This window comes from Neolamprologus brichardi, chromosome 14 (assembly GCF_056152115.1).
Source record: "Neolamprologus brichardi isolate AB-2024 chromosome 14, ASM5615211v1, whole genome shotgun sequence".
In the NCBI taxonomy this organism is placed as follows: Eukaryota; Metazoa; Chordata; class Actinopteri; order Cichliformes; family Cichlidae; genus Neolamprologus; species Neolamprologus brichardi.
In genome coordinates this window covers 35,548,649-35,568,757 of record NC_142117.1, presented here as the reverse complement: position 1 = coordinate 35,568,757, position 20,109 = coordinate 35,548,649, and the positions used below count along the sequence as shown (strand labels likewise).

General features: G+C 42.4%; 5 non-coding genes and 2 pseudogenes across 5 annotated transcripts; all 7 read right to left on the bottom strand.

The window, feature by feature from the left end:
• Positions 1-3,919: 3,919 nt before the first annotated feature.
• On the bottom strand, positions 3,920-4,099 carry LOC148099091 (U2 spliceosomal RNA; annotated as a pseudogene).
• A 185-nt stretch (positions 4,100-4,284) lies between these two features.
• LOC148099090 (U5 spliceosomal RNA) lies at positions 4,285-4,397 on the bottom strand. Its single transcript, XR_015720398.1, has one exon. It is a non-coding gene; the product is annotated as a U5 spliceosomal RNA (small nuclear RNA).
• A 229-nt stretch (positions 4,398-4,626) lies between these two features.
• LOC148099089 (U2 spliceosomal RNA) lies at positions 4,627-4,826 on the bottom strand. Its single transcript, XR_015720249.1, has one exon. It is a non-coding gene; the product is annotated as a U2 spliceosomal RNA (small nuclear RNA).
• A 4,719-nt stretch (positions 4,827-9,545) lies between these two features.
• LOC148099088 (U2 spliceosomal RNA) lies at positions 9,546-9,704 on the bottom strand (annotated as a pseudogene).
• Positions 9,705-9,897: 193 nt separating this feature from the next.
• Positions 9,898-10,011, bottom strand: LOC148099087 (U5 spliceosomal RNA). Its single transcript, XR_015720453.1, has one exon. It is a non-coding gene; the product is annotated as a U5 spliceosomal RNA (small nuclear RNA).
• Positions 10,012-10,240: 229 nt separating this feature from the next.
• Positions 10,241-10,431, bottom strand: LOC148099086 (U2 spliceosomal RNA). The gene has a single exon (XR_015720151.1). It is a non-coding gene; the product is annotated as a U2 spliceosomal RNA (small nuclear RNA).
• A 194-nt stretch (positions 10,432-10,625) lies between these two features.
• On the bottom strand, positions 10,626-10,738 carry LOC148099085 (U5 spliceosomal RNA). Its single transcript, XR_015720487.1, has one exon. It is a non-coding gene; the product is annotated as a U5 spliceosomal RNA (small nuclear RNA).
• Positions 10,739-20,109: the final 9,371 nt, after the last annotated feature.

Genomic DNA, 20,109 nt, shown 5'->3' with positions numbered 1-20,109 from the left:
CCGGGCCGAGTAGTTTAGAAGACAGAACAATATTGAAGGTGAATAAAGTCCAAGAAAGTTTCCTGGAAGTGAAAAACACATCACTTCTTCATGTCTTCAATGAACAACAAACTGTTTACTGCCTGGTGATGAACCAACAGTAGTGTGTGAGCACTTACTCTGTACGTTTGATCAAACAACCAACGCTACGTTATGCTTCAGAGGGAGACACAGCTGTGCTGGAGTGTCCCTTCATGGACCCCATTCATGACCAGCCCCCAGTTTGGATAAAGGAAGCAATTTCCTACAATATTGATCAAGAAATTGGTCGAAACCTCTCACTGGTACTTCCATCACTAATGTTAAATGATTCAGGTATCTACTACTGTGTAGGTGAAACAGTCAAACATGTGTACAGGCTTTTGGTGTGCCCTAAATTTGGTCCACCTGCAGTAAAGGTTTTCTCAGAGGGAGATGAAGTCACTATGAGATGTACAGCTGGATTTCCATCCGTTTGGTTCATTAAGTCGATTCAAACAGAAGGTAAAATTGTGTACGATGATGAGTTCTGCAATGACAATAGAATCACTTGTTCCTATGGCAGCCTGATAATCTCTAATGTCTCACTGGAAGATGCAGGAGAGTATGTGTGTACAGTTTTAAAGTCAGAGTATGAGTGTGTGTCAGGAGAAAAAACAGTTCTGATCTACAGAGAGCCCTTTGGGGTTTACTCGACCTTCTACAGAGTCAGGTGGATACTGCTCAGCAGTCTGCAGGTGATGCTTTGTGTTGTTGTGGTCTGTGTGATACAGAAAACCAGGAGAGGAGAGCAGCTTTCAGCTCAGACACACACTTAATATGCTCATCAGCATTTATTATTATTATCAGTCATGTATCTCTCAGAGTATCATTTTGAATATTCTTCTGTTTCTATCAGTGATCAGTTCGATCTATAATAAATGTTAGAAACCAGTTGTAAATGTATTCGTTTTTCACTCTGATGAGAATCATTATCATCTCTCTTGGAAAATGTATTTTGTTATTGTGTTTAAGAGCAGATTCATTACAGCACCATGTTCATCTGCACTATATTGTTTTCATTGTTGTAAATAAACATGATTGTCTGATACAGCAAACACTTCATAATATGGACTTTACTGCTTTGATTGTGTTTTTATATTCTCCATTTTTGTTAGGAATCATTTCTGAAATAAAAATATCTAAATCTAATTTAACAAGGCAAGGCAAGGCAAGTTTATTTGTATAGCACAATTCAACAACAAGGTGATTCAAAGTGCTTAACAGGCTGAACGTTGATGCTCTTCTGTCAATGACTCCATGATGATTTTTAATTTTAATAAACACACAATCCTCCTATTTCAGTGCAGGATTTAAAGCAGAGTATATCAGTCAACTGGATCAGAGCTCCTAAACTTTGACTTCAAATGAATAATCAGTGTTTTGAACTTAATATGCAGCCAACACACTTTAACATGTAGAGTGAAACATATCATGGAAAAATGGAAGACGAGAGAAGCTGCACATGGTTATCATTTATTAATTTTATTATTCAATTTTTGTTGGTGGTCGAGTTTAAAGTTTAGGTTTTTTTTAAATATTTCATTTTAATGAATTAAAAATGTTTTAATGGAAAACTATGAATTTAAAAAGTCATGATATTAACAGCATGATGATGACAACAACAACTGCCATTACGATTATTACAGTTAATATTATTACTATTATTGCGTAGCACGTAGTATTCAATAATGTAATTTTATTTGATGAACATTAAAACTAAAATTTACAATTTTACAAATAAATATTAATATGATGAGAAACATTAAGTGACAATGTGTGGTCCCGCTGCTCTGCACAGCGTCCAAGCAGGGGTTTCTTTTATTTACAACAGCGGTCCCCAACCCCCGGGCCACGGACTGGCACCGGTCCGTAAATCATTTGGAACCAGACCACGAGAGTTGAGGTCGGGTGTGAAATTGATGCTCTTCAGGGGTTTTGAATAACTCTTCTTTTTTTGGCAGCAGTACTGGTTTTATTTTGTTGTATTTATCCTCGACACCTTAAAGGCAGGTCCATGAGAATATTGCATACATAAACCGGTCCATTGCACAAAAAAGGTTGGGGACGCTGATTTACAGGACTGACGGGACTCCAGGAAACACAATCATAGTCAGTGTTAGAGCAGACAGTGCTCATCAGCAGACCCGGGCCATCTTTCCATCATCTGGATTAACTTACCCTAACGTTTGTAATCAGGATAAACTGTCACACAGAGTTTGTTATCAGCTCTCTAACCTTGGGTCTTCCCTGCACACTTATATGAAAGGGGCAAGATTGAGAAAAAGATGTCTACTACGCTTACAAAATTATGAACATGGTAATAAATCCGGTCAATTTCTAGCAACCTAGCTAAAAATAAATAAAGAAAAAACAACTATATGTGCTGTTCAGGATTCATCTGGGAACACAGTATATGACCCGAAACAAATAAACAACATTTTCAGGGATTTCTATAAAAGATTGTGTTCACCACAAATAAACCCATCTAAAAAGGAAATTGATCAGTTTTTAGACAACATAACTCTTCCAAAATTATTAGACACTCAAGTAATGGCACTGGATTCGCCACTGACATCAGGTGAACTCCAGGAAGCCCTGATAAGCATGCCCAATAATAAGGCTCCAGGTCCAGACGGCTTTCCTGCAGAATTCTACAAAGAATTCTGGACGATTCTAGCATCAGTTTTTTACAGAATGTTGTTGGAAATCAAAGAAAAGGGAAGACTTCCATCAAATATGAATTCTGCAAACATTAATCTCCTGCTAAAACCAGGCAAAGACCCTGTATATCCCTCAAGCTATCATCCAATATCCCTTATAAATGTAGACCTTAAAATAATCTGCAAAGCTCTTTCAAAGAGACTGGAGAAAATAACCCCCCTCTTAATTCATCCTGACCAAACTGGTTTCATAAAAACAGCACAAGAGAAGGAGGATTTAGTGTTTGTGTTATTACGAGTGCTAAACAAGAAGAGTTCCCAGATGGTACAGTGGACACATGTGTGACTCCTGTGATTAAAGCATCTTTCTTTCAGCTTAACGAGTGAACCGTCTGTTATGAAACGGCTGTGTGCAGGCAGGAAAAGGACCCAAAGTGCAGACTCCGGAGACAAACGTGAACTCAAACAGCTTTAATGCTGAACTCAAAGTAACAAACTTCCAAAATACAAACAATAAACGCAGGCAGGCAGAACACACAGCATGAATGAGGGTAGATAAGGGAGATCGCGAGACAGATCAAAGAGAAGACAGGGCTAATATACACAGCAATCAGGGATTGAGAGACAGGAGGGAAACACAGCTGGGACAAATCAGGGCTGTCGAGACAAAGGAAGCAAAACCAGACGCATTAACATGAGACACAGACTTTTAAAGTAAAACAGGAAACATAACACAGAGACATAAACCATAAGACAGAACTCTAACAAAGAAACCAAAGACTAGAAATGATAAATAATATCAAAATCTATTTCAATAATATAATAAACTCAAAACTCCGGGTCAACAACCCAGGCACCCTAACCGTCAGCTCGTTCAAACACACGTCAAAGTCCGTTTGGCTCGACACCAACGAACAGAGGCAGCAATATAACATAGCTAACATTAACAGTGCAGTGAATCCTGCTTGTGCCGTGATATTCAAGACTGCAAACCGAGCAGCATCACTGACTTTGAGCTTGTTGTGTTTGTGGATATATGACTGACTTTAATGATCCATCAAATCATCACATTCTCTGTAAGATTAAGGTCGACTATTAAACTATATATATATATATATATTTTTTTTTTTTAAAGTAAAGGCTTTAAAACCAAGTTAACGCTGAAAGTACAAACATCACTAATGTCACATAACTTTGCCGACATGTGGCCAACAGTAATGTTTTAATGTCCTTCATTATTAAACATTCGCACATAAATAACTGTCATAATATTCAGTAGTTACTTTTAAAACGTTACTCGCAAATCGGGGGCGTATCAGATATTAAACTGATAAGAAAAGATACTACACTTGATCTTAGCCAAAAGGCCGAGAAGCGATGGCCTCCTGCAGGTTCCTGGCTGAGCCGCCTTCTCGGGACACTTCTCGCTTGTGACGGTGCGCTCTTTCACTTGGCTCACAGGGAGGGCTACGCTTCACATCTCCGCCCACCCACAGTAGCTCAGAGGCCTGCGGAGCTCTCTGGAACTGCGCGCTTTCTTCTATTGAACAACGAGAAGAGGACCCAGCCAGACGGCAGACCTTGCCAAAAATAGGTGCAACTCCTTAGCCTCACTCTCCACGGAAGTCTTTAGTAAAAGGCGAAAGACTTGTACGTTTTGAAGAGAAGTCAGAGTGTGTGTTTCTTTGGCCTCGCAGGAAGCCGCAGTGACTCCTCGTCCCGGCTTCCGGCGTCACGGTAGGCCCTGTTTGCTTGGCTGAAGGGGCAGATCTTAGGCCCCGCCTTCTCTGCTCCAGAGTTTGACTCTGACTGGAGAGGAGCACGTTCGCGGCTTCAGGCTGCTTTCTGGCTCTTGGCTTGGCAGACCTTACTTTGTGTGGCTTTCTTGCTTTTGCACAAAGTCAGCAAAGGGGGCACTGTTCCCGGAGGCGCTGCAATACCGGGTCGATGCGTGGAGCGAACGGAGCGAGCCCCTTATTCGGCTCCCTGTTCTAAAAATGCGTTTAATACGTTGCCCCCGAATCGGGGGCATATCAGACATTTCCATCCTTTACATTTACATTTCACATTTCTCATACATCTTAACGCATTACTTTCCAAATCAATGTCATACCTTCATTTCTTTACACCTAAATAAACATGCTACAGAAAGAAAAGAGAAGTTGATCAACAAGAAAATTCCAAAAAATGAAAGACCAGAAACCAAAGAAACAATCTTGTTTCTATTATCTCGCTCCTTATCACTTACCACCTTTTTTTTTGGTGGATTTAAAAAGATGATTTTCCACCTATCCTTAATTGTATCACTTCCCCACTTTTCTAATTCATGCCAGTATATACTTTAAAATTCTTTCTCTATTGCCTTAACTGTTCCTATCTCTCCCCATTTATACACTCCAGTTATATGTCCCTGCCTTTCTTTCCATAGTTTAAGTTTTACAATTGATATCAGCATACAAATTATTTTGTTTTGTTCTTTTCCCACTCCTTTAACCCCAAACGAAGTGATTTCATCATATGTCACATTCTCCAAACACTTATAACTCTCTTTCACCCCATCCCACACCTTTTTTGCATATTCACATCCCCATAATACATGTTCAATTGTTTCATCTTCCATACAGTTTTTCCTTGGACAGACTTTTTGCTTCCCCAAATTGTGGGCATACATTGTGACCCTGACTGGTAGCCTTCTATGCAAGTGCAACCAATTAAAATCTTTAAGCCCGTTCTTAAAACTCTTGTCCTGGGCCCGTACCCACACTTCAGAGCTCACCATTACTGGATTGACATTGAGTTTCTGTACCAGTTTCCTATATAGTAACTTATGATTTATCACTGTATCCTCATCTTTACATTCCGTATATCTCCTCCCCCACTTTACCATTCGCTGGAAGTACTCCGGCCTAGTCTCAGCTTTAGGGCCTTTATTATCCCACCCTATTAGAAACCGGTATGGTATAGACAGCCAAAACCATAAGAGGATTTGGCATTTGTGTATATATGTCTTTTTCAGGAGTGTACATACATTGCTATAGAAAATTGCATCCAGCTTCAGAGGAACGTTTGGCACATCCCTCCCACCATCTGCTATTTCCTGATGCATTAGCGCCCTTTTCACATATTCATAGCCCCCCCATATAAAATTAAATATTCCCCTCATTAGTTGAGCTCTATACTTCTGCGGCATTGGAAAGACGTAGGCCAAATGTAGCAACTTTGGCAATACATCGGCCTTTACAACCAACACTCTCCCTGAAACTGAAAGTTTTCTTGTCTTCCATAATCCCAGGTTTTTTTCGACTACAGTCATCTTCTTTTTCCAATTACACAATGCATCCCCCTCCCCATTCCCAAAAGAAATTCCTAATACGTCCATAGAGCCTTCGCACAACATATAATCACAGATTTTGTCCTTCCTCCCCTCCCACTTCCCAAGGTATTTGTACCTAGTCTTCTCCTTGTTTATTCTCGATCCAGTTGCTTTTTCATAATCATATAGAATGTCTATCACTCCCTTTAAGCTTTCATCGTCTGCCAAATATAATATCGTGTCATCCGCGTATTGTGATATTTTTAAGCTCTCGCCCCGGGGCAACGTTATCCCTTTAACAATGTGGCTCCCCCTTATTGCACAAGCAAGAGGTTCTGCGTATAAAACAAACAGCACCACAGAGAGCGGGCACCCTTGCCGCAATCCTCTTGTTTGTTGCACTTTATCCGTTAAATGCCCATTAATTTTGATTTTTGAATTTATGCCCTTATATAAAACCTTTACCCATTTTGTAATGGCTCCTCCTAGACCCAGCCCCTCCATAACCTTCCACAAAAAAGCGTGGTCTACTCTATCAAAAGCTTTCTGCTGATCTAGGCTAACACATATTGCAGCAATGTTTCTCTCCTTTACATATGTGAGTACATCCCTGTGTAGATGTAAGTTCCATGTGATTTGCCTCCCCTGTACCCCACAAGTTTGGTCCATTTCCACTATGTGTGACATGACTCCTGCTAGCCTATTCGCCAGAACCTTACTCAGTATTTTATAGTCCACGCACAGCATAGTTAGTGGCCTGTAATTGTCTAGTTGGTTCGGGTTTCCTTTCTTAAACAGAATAGTCACCACTCCCGTTTTCATGCTTTCCGGCATCTCTCCTCTCTCCATGATTTCCTTAAAAACCTCCAAAAGGTGGATCCCCACCATATCCCAAAACGCCACGTAAAATTCTTTTGTTAGGCCATCTATGCCGGGCACCTTATTGGCCTTCATTGCCGTTACCACATTATACACCTCCCCTACTGTCAATTCCCCCCCCAGCTTTCCATTTTCTTCTTCGGGTAGCCTTCTCCTTAGCGATCTTATAAAAACCTCCCCCTTCCCCTCATCCAAGCTCTCCTTTGTAAACAATTTTCCATAATATTCTTCCGCCGTTCTTAACAAATCATCTTTCCCCCTTATCACCTTTCCATCCCTCTCCAGTTCCGTTATAACCCCCCTCTTATCCCTAGTCTTCATTTTGCTAAAAAAGTAGGAGGAGCACTTCTCGTCCTCCTCATACTCTTCCTGTTTTAATTTATATATTACGGCCCTCGCTTTCCTCTCAAGTAATTCCTCCTGTCTCATTTTTAAATTTTCCAAGTACCCTTCCTTTTTAATTCCCCTTCCCCTATTTTCCATAACATAGATCTTTTCTATTTCTTTTTGTATTGTGTCAAACTCTTTCTTTTGAACTTTTGACCTCTCTGTACAATATTCGATTGTAAACTTTTTGATTTTTTTCTTTATGTCCTCCCACCAAACCACGTTGTTACTGTATAAGCTTTTCATCTCGGCCCATATCGGGAAGATTTTCATGAAACCTTCCCTATAGGCTTTCTCTGCGAGGACGTCGTTGTTAAACTTCCAATACCCTTTTCCAAAGTCTGGCCCTACTATCTCGAGCTCCACATCAACTGCTTGATGGTCTGTGAAGAGGGCCGGTATTGTTTTTCCCTCTATTATTTTGCACTTTTTTCCTACTAAAATGTAATCTAACCTACTCTTCACCCCCCTTGTGTTCTTCCAAGTATACCCCACTTGCTTTCCCAGTAACTTCCCCATTACGTCAATTAATCCATATTTCTTAATGAAGGTCCTAAAGGGGAGGGAAAACTTTTCCCTTTCCAAAGAGCAATTAAAATCCCCTCCCACAATAATATCTTTCCTAGTCAAAAAACAAGTATCCATTTTTTGGAAAAGGTCCTTACGTAGCCCGTGCTCCACCTGTGCATATACATTTATTATCCGACATTGAGTCCCATTTTTATCTATATCCACCACCATTACCCTTCCTTGTATTACATTAAAGCTCTCAATTATCCGAACATCCTTATTCCCACATAACACCCCAACTCCAGTCCCATGTACCCCCCCAATGCTCCAAGTAGCTTCCCCTCCCCTCCATTCCTCAGTAAACAAAGCAACATCCCTCTCATCTCTCAGATGAGCTTCCTGAACCAAACAAACATCGAAATTATATCTCAACAAAAATTCATAAACAATTTTTCTCTTCCGGGCACTTTTTAGCCCCCTAACATTCAGGGTGATTAACCGTAGTTTTCCCATACCATAAAAAAAAAAGAAAACAAAGCACTAAGGGCAAAAAATATAATAATAATTTCATCTTATCCATTTAATGGTAGGGGCTACTTCCCCAAACTTTCCTGAGAAAATAATGTTCGTATCAGAGAACTTTCAACGTTACTTTCATTTTCACTCCCATCGTCGGAATCATTTTCACTTATCGTGGTGCTCAAAGGAGTGTGGGTACACTCCGTTTGAGTTCCTTTTGGAGCACACCTTTCTCCCTCCACACCGAAAGGCGCAGTCTCCAATTTTTCCTCATTGCTATCTTCTGGCGGAGTGGCCGAAACCTGCCTTTTCCTTCTTTTCGCCTTCTTCCTTCCTGCTTTCCTAACCTCTCTCCACGGTTGCTCCGTCATGTCCTCACTCGTAGCGAAGGATCCTTCCTTATTCCTGTCCTCTGTATCTAACAAAGGAACCTCTATCATTCTCTCAGCAACTTCTTCTTCCTCGTCAGCCTCATTTCTTTCACCTGCAGGAGTCTCCAGCATTAACAAAGGTGTTCCTAATTTGTCATGTCCAGTTTCCTTCTCTTGGCCCACCGGCCCCACCACTACTGCAGCGTATGACCTGGGCTTTGTGCAATCTCTTGCCATGTGCTCCTCTGACTCACATAAATGACATCTCTTTTGTACAGTGCAGTCTCTTGTGCTGTGTCCCGTTTCATTGCAATTTCGGCATCTCACCTGATTGCAATGAGCGTCTTCATGGCCTTTGCCACCACATCTTCTGCAAACCAGAGGTTGGCCCGCGTAGATGAGGAAACCTCTGTCCGCCCCGATAGAAAAAACTGCAGGAGGATGTCGATAGCCGTCTTCACTATTCGGGTCTTCCTCCATTTTGACGCGGAATTTACTTTTGCCGGTCCACAAGCCCAGACCATCTTTTATTATTCTTACTCCAGGTAAGACCTTTACGTGTCTTCCCAAAAAACATCTTATAGTCTCTTCTGAAACCCATGGGTTATACATGTGTACAGTTAGGACAATATAGTCACTTCTATATAAAGGGGTGACCATGTACCTTTTTAGTTCTTCATTTGACGTCAGATGAGATTTTCTCCTAGCTTCTTCCGCTGTGTCTTTCGTAGTTAGCGTCACATCGTAGTACTTGTTGATTATACTCTGTTGCAAGCAGTAGATCTCCTCGGGCTGGATCTGCAAAGCATCGAACAAAATCCTCCTCCCAAACGTTATTCGATCCTGGAAAGCTGCATCTTTGTCTTTTAGAGCAAATTTTAAGATGTTCCTCGTGCCATCTCTTCTGTCAGTCTGCGTAGAGCTGGCCGACCAAGTCGCCATTGTGTTTCTTACTGATAAGAACAGATACTACACTTGATCTTAGCCAAAAGGCCGAGAAGCGATGGCCTCCTGCAGGTTCCTGGCTGAGCCGCCTTCTCGGGACACTTCTCGCTTGTGACGGTGCGCTCTTTCACTTGGCTCACAGGGAGGACTCCGCTTCAAATCTCCGCTCAACCACAGTAGCTCAGAGGCCTGCAGAGCTCCCTGGAACTGCGTGCTTTCTTCTATTTCTTCTTTTGAACAACGAGGAGAGGGCCGAGCCAGAAGGCAGACCCTGCCAAAAATAGGTGCAACTCCTTAGCCTCATTCTCCACGGAAGTCTTTAGTAAAAGGCGAAAGACTTGTACGTTTTGAAGAGAAGCCAGAGTGTGTGTTTCTTTGGCCTCGCAGGAAGCCGCAGTGACTCCTCGTCCCGGCTTCCGGCGTCACGGTAGGCCCTGTTTGCTTGGCTGAAGGGGCAGATCTTAGGCCCCGCCTTCTCTGCTCCAGAGTTCGACTGTGACTGGAGAGGAGCACGTTCGCGGCTTCAGGCTGCTTTCTGGCTCTTGGCTTGGCAGACCTTACTTTGTTTAGCTTTCTTGCTTTTGCACAAAGTCAGCAAAGGGGGCACCGTTCCCAGAGGCGCTGCAATACCGGGTCGATGCGTGGAGCGAACGGAGCTAGCCCCTTATTTGGCTCCCTGTTCTAAAAATGCGTTTAATACGTTGCCCCCTAATCGGGGTAGTATCAGATATTAAACTGATAAGAACAGATACTACACTTGATCTTAGCCAAAAGGCCGAGAAGCGATGGCCTCCTGCAGGTTCCTGGCTGAGCCGCCTTCTCGGGACACTTCTCGCTTGTGACGGTGAGCTCTTTCACTTGGCTCACAGGGAGGGCTCCGCTTCAAATCTCCGCCCAACCACAGTAGCTCAGAGGCCTGCAGAGTTCCCTGGAACTGCGTGCTTTCTTATATTTCTTCTTTTGAACAACGAGGAGAGGGCCCAGCCAGAAGGCAGACCCTGCCAAAAATAGGTGCAACTCCTTAGCCTCATTCTCCACGGAAGTCTTTAGTAAAAGGCGAAAGACTTGTACGTTTTGAAGAGAAGCCAGAGTGTGTGTTTCTTTGGCCTCGCAGGAAGCCGCAGTGACTCCTCGTCCCGGCTTCCGGCGTCACGGTAGGCCCTGTTTGCTTGGCTGAAGGGGCAGATCTTAGGCCCCGCCTTCTCTGCTCCACAGTTCGACTGTGATTGGAGAGGGGTGACTGGAGAGGAGCACGTTCGCGGCTTCAGGCTGCTTTCTGGCTCTTGGCTTGGCAGACCTTACTTTGTTTGGCTTTCTTGCTTTTGCACAAAGTCAGCAAAGAGGGCACCGTTCCCGGAGGCGCTGCAATACCGGGTCAATGCGTGGAGCGAACGGAGCGAGCCCCTTATTCGGCTCCCTGTAACCGGAAGGTTGCCGGTTCGAGCCCCGGCTCCGACAGGCTTGGTGGTTATGTCCTTGGACAAGACACTTCACCCGTTGCCTACTAGTGGTGGTCAGAGGGTTCGGTGGCACCAGTGTCCAGCAGTCATCACCAGTGTGTGAATGGGTGGATAACTGAATGTGTAAAGCGCTTTGGGGTCCTTAAGGACTAGTAAAGCGCTACACAAATACAGGCCATTTACTACTGATTTGAGAAGTGTGGATGCTCCGCAATCTGTTTTCATGTTAAAGTTGTTTTTTCTTTGACTTTATAATCTGATACTCTCTCTCTCACACACATGTTGCGTGTGGGAAAGTGTTTTGTACACTTTCCCATACGCAGTTCTTTATTATCTCTGAAAACTTGTTTTGACATTTTAGCCTTTTTCCTGAAAGGGTAAAAAGCATGTAAGCAGCATGCTGAGGTCAAGACTCTTGCAAAAGAGATTTTATCTCTAGAGTCATAATTTTGTGGTTCAGTGAAAGTTAAACAGTTACATACATATAAATATATATATATATATATATGTATGTATATATATGCGCTTGTGAAGTGGCTGTTTGGTCTCTCCAGTGACCAAACAGCCACTTCACAAGCACATGGCACAACATAGAAAAGCCACCTCCAAAGGACAAGACTCAGCAGTAAGGTCAAAGTTCACTCTTTTGAGGATGCCAATGTTCACATTTTGGACAGAGAGGACAGATGGTTTGAAAGAGGAGTGAAAGAAGCCATCTATGTCTACTGTGAGCGACCATCTTTGAACAGAGGCGGTGGTTTACGACACCAACTGTCTGCCATCTATAATACAGTTTTGAGTTCCCTCCCCAGACGCCTTAACGCCCACTCACATCCTGGGCCATCTGACCTCAGGAATTCGCATGATAAGGTGGGGCCAGGTTTCACAAAGAGCTCACCCGAAACCCTGGCTGATTTGGACCCACACCCAGTTTCACACCTTGGCTCAGGCGATTAGGGGATCATCAGGGGGTCCTTTTGTCCCTCTGTGGGAGGAAACTCCACCATTTGACCTTAGAACTGAAGAAGCTTCTCAGATGAGAGTTGAAACATCTTCAAGCAACTTAAAGAAGTCCAGACGCTTTTCTTTGCAAGCTCCTTTGACTATGATGACCTGGATGACTGAGAACCTTCACAGACAAACTTTGTTGTTGTTTCTCTGGGCTCAATTTCAGCCTCAGGAGCATCTCTCAGAAGAAAACCGTTTTGCAAATAATAAGATAAAAAGATTGTTGAACCAGGTGGTATTCTCTGGAGTTTAAGACCAAACTCAAACAGTGAATTGACATTAGACTGGAATTCATAAGATGAATAGAAATGCTGCTGAAGCTAAATGATTCATTCATGTGTGAGTGTGTGTGTATATATATATATATATATATACACACACACACACATTCCAGTGGAATCTAAGAATGGTGACTGCCGCTGGCCCTCTCTCCTTTCTTAGTTGGCACCAGAATGAAGAGGCAGACAGGACGGCGATGAGCCTGTTGGTTTCTGCACCATTTGGACTTTTATGGGACTTGACCTTCATGGCTGAGGCCATTGCATTTTGGCTGTATAGTTTTAATTACTTTTAATGTTTTTAACTTCATGTTCCTGCCTGGCCAGAGTATTTTAGCGCTTTCTTTAAAAATAAATTATAGTTTTAGCAACTTGTGTTTATATTTACTACTTCCCTTGGCTGCTCCACTGCTCTTCCCGTCAGAAGGGTTTCCCTTCTGTGTTAAACTTACCACCTGTGAATCCACCTATGACATTCAGTAAATGCTTAAATTGCACTTATTAGAATATACTGGACATTCAAAGCTAAGATTCAGTGCACTGTGTTAGAGGCTGGGATTTGATGAATTCGTCATATATACAACCTTTGATCATCATTTATGTCCAGCTGAGAATGAATCTTTGCACTCACATATTAAATGAACTGAAATCAGTAGTGTGATCTCCAGTCTTGATATAAGGAATGAGAGAACTGACAGCTGTTATTTTAATCAGCCTGTCTCAGTTGTTTTAACTCTAAGTATCACAAAGTAATGTGGTAACATCTGGACTGACGAGTCCACAGTCAGCTGACACCCTGACAGCTGACTGTGACAGGAAGATGGCGCCTTTGTTCGGCTCGACGTCTACCTGCCTACGCTGTATTGTATGTTATGTTTTTATATCAGCCCTGACGTTTAATATATGGAGCTATGCTGCTGTGATTTACGACCGTTCTTCCTTGCTCCACATCAAAGAGTCTATGTAACGTCTTTATGATGACTGGGACAGTTATAGAAAAACTTTCCCCCCACCATTTGTGCAATCTTCCACCTCACCGGATTACTTCTTGCTACCGGCGAAACGTGCCCTAAGCAATTCCAAGAAGAAATCGAGGAAAAGAGGCTGTAGGGCCGGCATCCAGGTACACATCAGACGAGCCTACAGATCGGAGATCTCCCGACTCGTCTGGAGGCGTCCCCGGTTTCTGCTACCAGTTACCCTTCCGGATTTGATTGGAAACACGTACTTGCAGCCACTACAGCGTGGATCCTACCCATCTGATGCTCTGGATTTTGCCGATTATCCCCCCACCACTGCGCCCTCACAGCCCGCATCGCACAACCGGTGGTTGGCCCCGCCGGTTCCGTGGCGCTGCTGGAGACCTCGCGTGCGGACACGGTGTTTGCTGTCAATTCCACTCCGACAAGCTGATGGGAAACCTGCGCTACCAGCTTTTAATCGGATTGCGCTCTTGAACGCCCGCTCCATCGCAAACAAATCCTTCTCTCTGAATGAGCTCTTCACAAGGAAAAGCCTGGACTTTCTGTTTCTCACCGAAACATGGCAGAGGGATGGCGAATTTGTTCACCTAAACGAACTGCGTCCTGCAGACTGCTCTTACTTGGGCGCCCCCCGTTTAGGTCGCCGTGGTGGAGGTCTTGCCGTTGTCTTTAAGGACAGTTTCATCTGCAGAGGTATGCAAACTGAAAACTATTCTTCCTTTGAGTCGCAAACAATTAAGGTGGGCTCTACGAACATCTTTTATTGTGTTTTAGTCTATCGCCCTCCTGGCCCTGCTACTGAGTTCTTAAAGGATTTTATGGACTTCTTATCTTCTATTATCAAGCTGGAGAAAGTTTTAATTCTTGGGGATTTTAACATTCATATTGATGATGCCTCATCTAACTCTGCAGCTGAACTTCTATCTATATCTGAGTCTTTTAACTTTGTCCAACATGTCTCTGGTCCAACCCATTTAAAAGGTCATACCTTGGACCTTGTTTTTTCCTTGGGCCTTAACATTGGCAATGTGTTTGCTGAGGATGTACATTTGAGTGACCATAATTGTATCTTTGTTGAACTTAATTTTAGCTCTAAACAGACGCCTGTGAAGTTAAAAACTCATAGACGCATAATAACTGAGACTACTGCTGAGAGGTTCTCCATTATGTTTGACAGGTCTCCACTTTTTACCGGAAACGATGTAAATGTTCTTATTCAGTCTTTTAATAGGGAATGCACATCCATTTTGGATCAAGTGGCACCTATTAAAACAAGCTCGGCTTTACAAAAGAAGACATGCCCTTGGATAAATGAGACTATCTTAAACTTAAGGAGAATATGCCGCAAAATAGAACGACTATGGAAGAAAACCAAACTTGACGTACACAGGCTCCATCTTCGAGATCTCATGCTCTCCTTAAATGACACAGTGAAAACTGTTAGATCTGAATATTTTTCTAGGCTCATAACAAAAAACAAGAGAAATCCCAAGTTTCTTTTTGACAAAGTTAGTGCTATTGTCTCCCCAGATGTGGTACCTTTAGATGTACACTCTAAAGTAGATAGTAATAAACTCCTCCGATTTTTTGTTGATAAGATTAACGACGTCAATGCTAAAATTTCCCCAAAGCTTTCTTGTTCTCCGAGTCAGGCACTCCCATTGTACTCCTGGTCAACTTTTACAACTGTAACATATGAGGAAATAGCAGCCCTGGTTGACAAAATGAAGCCATCCTCAAGCCCCTCAGACATTATCCCCACTAAGCTTTTTATTAATGCCTTTGACACCATTGGTCCTTGGGTTGTGAACCTTTTTAATGTTTCTCTTCAGACTGGGGTGTTCCCCAGCGTTTTTAAACATGCCATTGTGGAACCAAGGCTCAAAAAACCCAACCTGGACCCAACACTACTTCAAAATTTAAGACCTATCTCCAAACTCCCATTTATGTCAAAACTCCTTGAGAAGGCAGTAGCTGTCCACCTTACGGCATACTTGGAGAAATATAACATCCATGACTGTTTTCAATCTGGGTTCCGTAAATTGCATTCCACTGAGACAGCACTACTGAAAGTAACTAATGATATTATGATGTCAGCAGACTCCGGAGAATACACAGTCCTAGTCTTGTTAGACCTTACCTCAGCCTTTGATACAGTCAACCATACCATCCTGATAAACAGACTGAGAGACCTGGTTGGGATGTCTGGCTCTGTTTTAGACTGGTTTTCATCTTATATATCTGAAAGGAGTTTTAGTGTGTCTGCAAACCAGATCATGTCGGAATCTACAGAGTTGTTGTGTGGAGTTCCTCAGGGCTCTGTGCTGGGACCTATTCTGTTTTTAATATACAGTCTTCCTTTAAGTCAGATAATACAGCAGTTTCCTGAAGTATCTTACCATCTTTTTGCTGACGATATTCAGCTATATTATTCGTTTAAGCCTGCTGAAGCTCATAAGCTCTCCAATCTGATTGACTGTTTAACCAACATTAAACAATGGTTGAACAATAACTGCTTACAGCTAAACCCAGACAAAACAGAAACTTTGATTATTGCACCAGGCAGTGCAATACCTGATATTAAACGGCGACTGGGTGACTTAGGTTCCTCCCAGAAACATAACCTTAGAAACTTGGGTGTCATTTTTGATGAAGCTTTTTCTTTGGAGGGACATCTAAATCAGACAGTAAGAACCTGCTTTTTTCACCTGAGGAACATTTCTAAACTTAGATCCATCGTGTCAACAAGTGAACTCGAGATGATAATACATGCTTTTATCTCTACAAGACTTGACTACTGTAACAGCCTGTTTACTTGTCTAAACATGAAAGGGCTATCCCGCCTACAGGTTGTTCAAAACTCTGCAGCGAGGCTACTGACCCGCTCGAACAAGGGTGCTCATATGACCCCTGTGTTAAAGTCGCTGCACTGGCTACCAATCAGATTCAGGTTCCATTTTAAAATTCTAGTTTTAACTTTTAGAGCATTACAGAGACAGGCACCCCCCTACATTGCTGATCTGATTCATACACATACCTCCACTCGTAACCTGAGGTCAGCAAACCAAAATCTTTTAGTGGTCCCCCACACTCGTTTTAAAACCCGAGGGGACCGATCTTTCCAAGCTGTTGCACCCAGATTGTGGAATGCACTTCCCCTATTTCTACGGGGTTTGGACTCAGTGGAGACCTTCAAAAAGCAGCTAAAGACATTTTTATTTCAAAAAGCTTTTAATTAGACCAGGGTTTTCATGGTGTATTTTATGACTGTATTATGTTTTTACCTTGTAAAGCACTTTGTGACATATGTCTGTGAAAGGTGCTATATAAATAAAGTTTACTTACTTACTTACTTACTTACTTACTGTCAGCATTTTAATCGCTAGTTTAAAGGCTGTAGGTTGCAGCCGTTGCTCTAACACTGTATAAATGTAACAGGGCTCAGTGCTGGTTCTACTAGTCTGATCTGCTTCCAGCTTTATTTGTGAAGAGCACAGCAACTTACAAAACACGTAGCTAGCTCGTACAGCTGCGACATAAAACCTTCATAAACTAAGATGACCTTGAAATAATGGGGCTATGTGCGGTGATGCTAGCGTTAGCCATGTTAGCACGTTACCTTCACAGGTGGTCAGACTGCGAAAACAGGCACTCAGTCAGAGGTTGAGCTCTCCGTTTCGCTGCAGGGTCCCTTCATTCTTCACATATCCGTGTCGAGCCGAGTGTAAATCCCGAGGCTGAACAGCCTTTGTACAAGCACACACGCTTCTTAGCAGGGCGAAGCTATGAGCTAGAAAAATCCAGGCAGAAAGCCTGTGTCTGTCCAACCAATCAGAGAGCTCCTTACATCCCACAGTGTGGCTAATTTGAATAGCCGCGAGGAAGTTGTTAATCGAAGAGCTAATCCAGCAGCTAATCCCAGAGCGAACAGGAAAGGGAAATGGATTTTGAAATGAGTTTATTAAATTGGAATTCAAAAATAAATTTACAAATGCAGAATTTATTCTACAATTCATTATTTAAGCACAGAATTCTTTATCTCGATGCGCGGCTCTTGCGGTCCTCCATAGAAAAAATGAGTCCAGTATTATAGAATAAAACCAAAAACACCCGCCGCTGCCTTTTGACGGTGCAAAACGTTTCGTCGATATTTTTGTGTTTGTTGGGGAGAAGACTTACATACTGTACAGCACTTCAGAGTCACACTGCTAGTGATCAAAGATTTATGTAAAATTGACAAGCTGAACACATTTTGTACTGTACAGGAGACACGGCACCAGATTGATTTGACTATGGTCTACAGCCAATCAGGATACAGAACGCAATGCGTTGTTAACCCCCCCCCCCTCCAAAAAAAACATGCAAAATTGCACACAAAAAAATCAGCGAAAGGTAAACCGCATTATAGCGAGGGACTACTGTACATGAAGACAGGACAGAGACAATACGAAGTGGATTGTGCAGTAGGTATTAAATACCAGGTTCAAGTTATGGTTGGGATATTGTAGACAAGACAGGACACGGTGTCACTGCTGCGACCAGCGCCCCGCCATCTTTCTGTCTTTTTTGTGAAAAAAACTATTAATAGTTTAGAAAGGACTTTTACATATTCATAAATATACATGGCTGTGTGGTAAAGCTGACATAATCTCACTTGTAATGGTTCAGATTGGACACTGTGACTGGCCGGTTCTGTGCTCCAGACCACATGTTTGATACCCCTGGACGCATGCAACCAAGTATAAAATAACCCGTGTCCACACTTTGGCCTGTGAAGAGTGAAAGAAGATATATGGCGTGATATTGAGCCAAATGCTTCAAAGTGTTCCTTGATGACATCATAAAGTGGCGTTCCTCCTCCAACCACAAACAGGAAGCTCATGAAGCGAGCAGTGTAAGTGCTTGTACGACACTCACCACGAGACCTCTGAGCAGGATGGCTGCAGTCGCACAGCTCTGCTTCTCCCTGCTGTTCACTCTCATCAGCAACATTCATGCAGAAGAATTTATCGCCATAAAAGAAGAAGGAGGCTCTTTACAGTTCAAGCTCCCAGATCAAAACAGCTTCTGCATCACCTCCAGACGTGTTGGTGAAGATACTCTGGTCCTGTGGAACATCTCTAACCTCTGGAACAGAAACTTCACAGAACATGAAGACCTGACAGGACGACTCTCATTTCCTGAGACATTTCATGGTTCTCCTTCATTTACTCTCAACAATCTGACCCACTCAGACTCTGGACTGTACCAAGATGTGTGCTGGACTCAGGGCAGCGTGACATATGAGAGAAACATCAGCCTGACTGTGTGCAAGACAGTAAGGTGGGAAGAAGATATCACAAATCCTGATGCCACTGAAGACGTACAATGTAAAGGAGCAGGTGAGAATCTGACGGTGCGTTGGATCAGACATTACGGGGAGTGGCAACAAGCCGGGCCGAGTAGTTTTGAAGACAGAATTTTGGAGGTGAATAAAGTCCAAGAAAGTTTCCTGGAGGTGACAAACACATCATTTCTTTATGTCTTTAATGAACAACAAACTGTTTACATCTGCCTGGTGATGAACCAACAGCAGTGTGTGAGCACTCACTCTGTACTTTTGACCAAACAAATAAAGCGACGTTATGCTTCAGAGGGAGACACAGCTGTGCTGGAGTGTCCCTCCATGGACCCCATTCATGACCAGCCCCCAGTTTGGTGGATGGAGGCACCTCCCTACATTGATCAAGAAATTGGTAGAAACTTCTCACTGGTACTTCCATCACTAATGTTAAATGATTCAGGTATCTACAGCTGTGTAGGTGAAAAAGTAAGACAAGCGTACTGGCTTTTGGTGTGCCCTAAATTTGGTCCACCTGCAGTAAAGGTTTTCTCAGAGGGAGATGAAGTCACTATGAGATGCTCTGATGATTGGAAAAATAGTACTGCGGACTTTATGTTCATTAAGTTGATTCAAACAGAAGGTAACATTGTGTACGATGTTAAGTTCTGCAGTGACAATAGAATCACTTGTTCCGATGGCAGCCTGATAATCTCTAATGTCTCACTGGAAGATGCAGGAGAGTATGTGTGTACAGTTTTAAAGTCAGAGTATGAGTGTGTGTCAGCAGAAACATTTGTTCTGATCTACAGAGAGCCCTTTGGGGTTTACTCGACCTTCTACAGAGTCAGGTGGATACTGCTCAGCGGTCTGCAGGTGATGCTTTGTGTTGTTGTGGTCTGTGTGATACAGAAAACCAGGAGAGGAGTGCGGCTTTCAGCTCAGACACACACTTAATATGCTTATAATAATAATAATAATAATAATAATAATAATAATAATAATAATAATAATAATAATAATAATAATAATAATAATACATAGAAGTGAAGAAATCAAAACAAAAACAAACAAAACTATTATTGTAGATATGAATCTGTGACCTGACTGGACGGTTCAGTCTCTTATATGATTATATATTTTAAACATTTTGCCTTTTTTATCTTTCGACTTAATTCTTGTTTATTTCTGCTCATATTTTATTTCAGTTAAAGTGATTATGTGCTTTTTTGTTTTATGTGATTTGATGTTTATCCATATCTCATTCATGTATCTCTCAGAGTATCATTTTGAATATTCTTCTGTTTCTATCAGTGATCAGTTCGATCTATAATAAATGTTAGAAACCAGTTGTAAATAATAATAATGGACTGGATTTATATAACGCTTTTCAAGGCACCCAAAGTGCTTTACAAT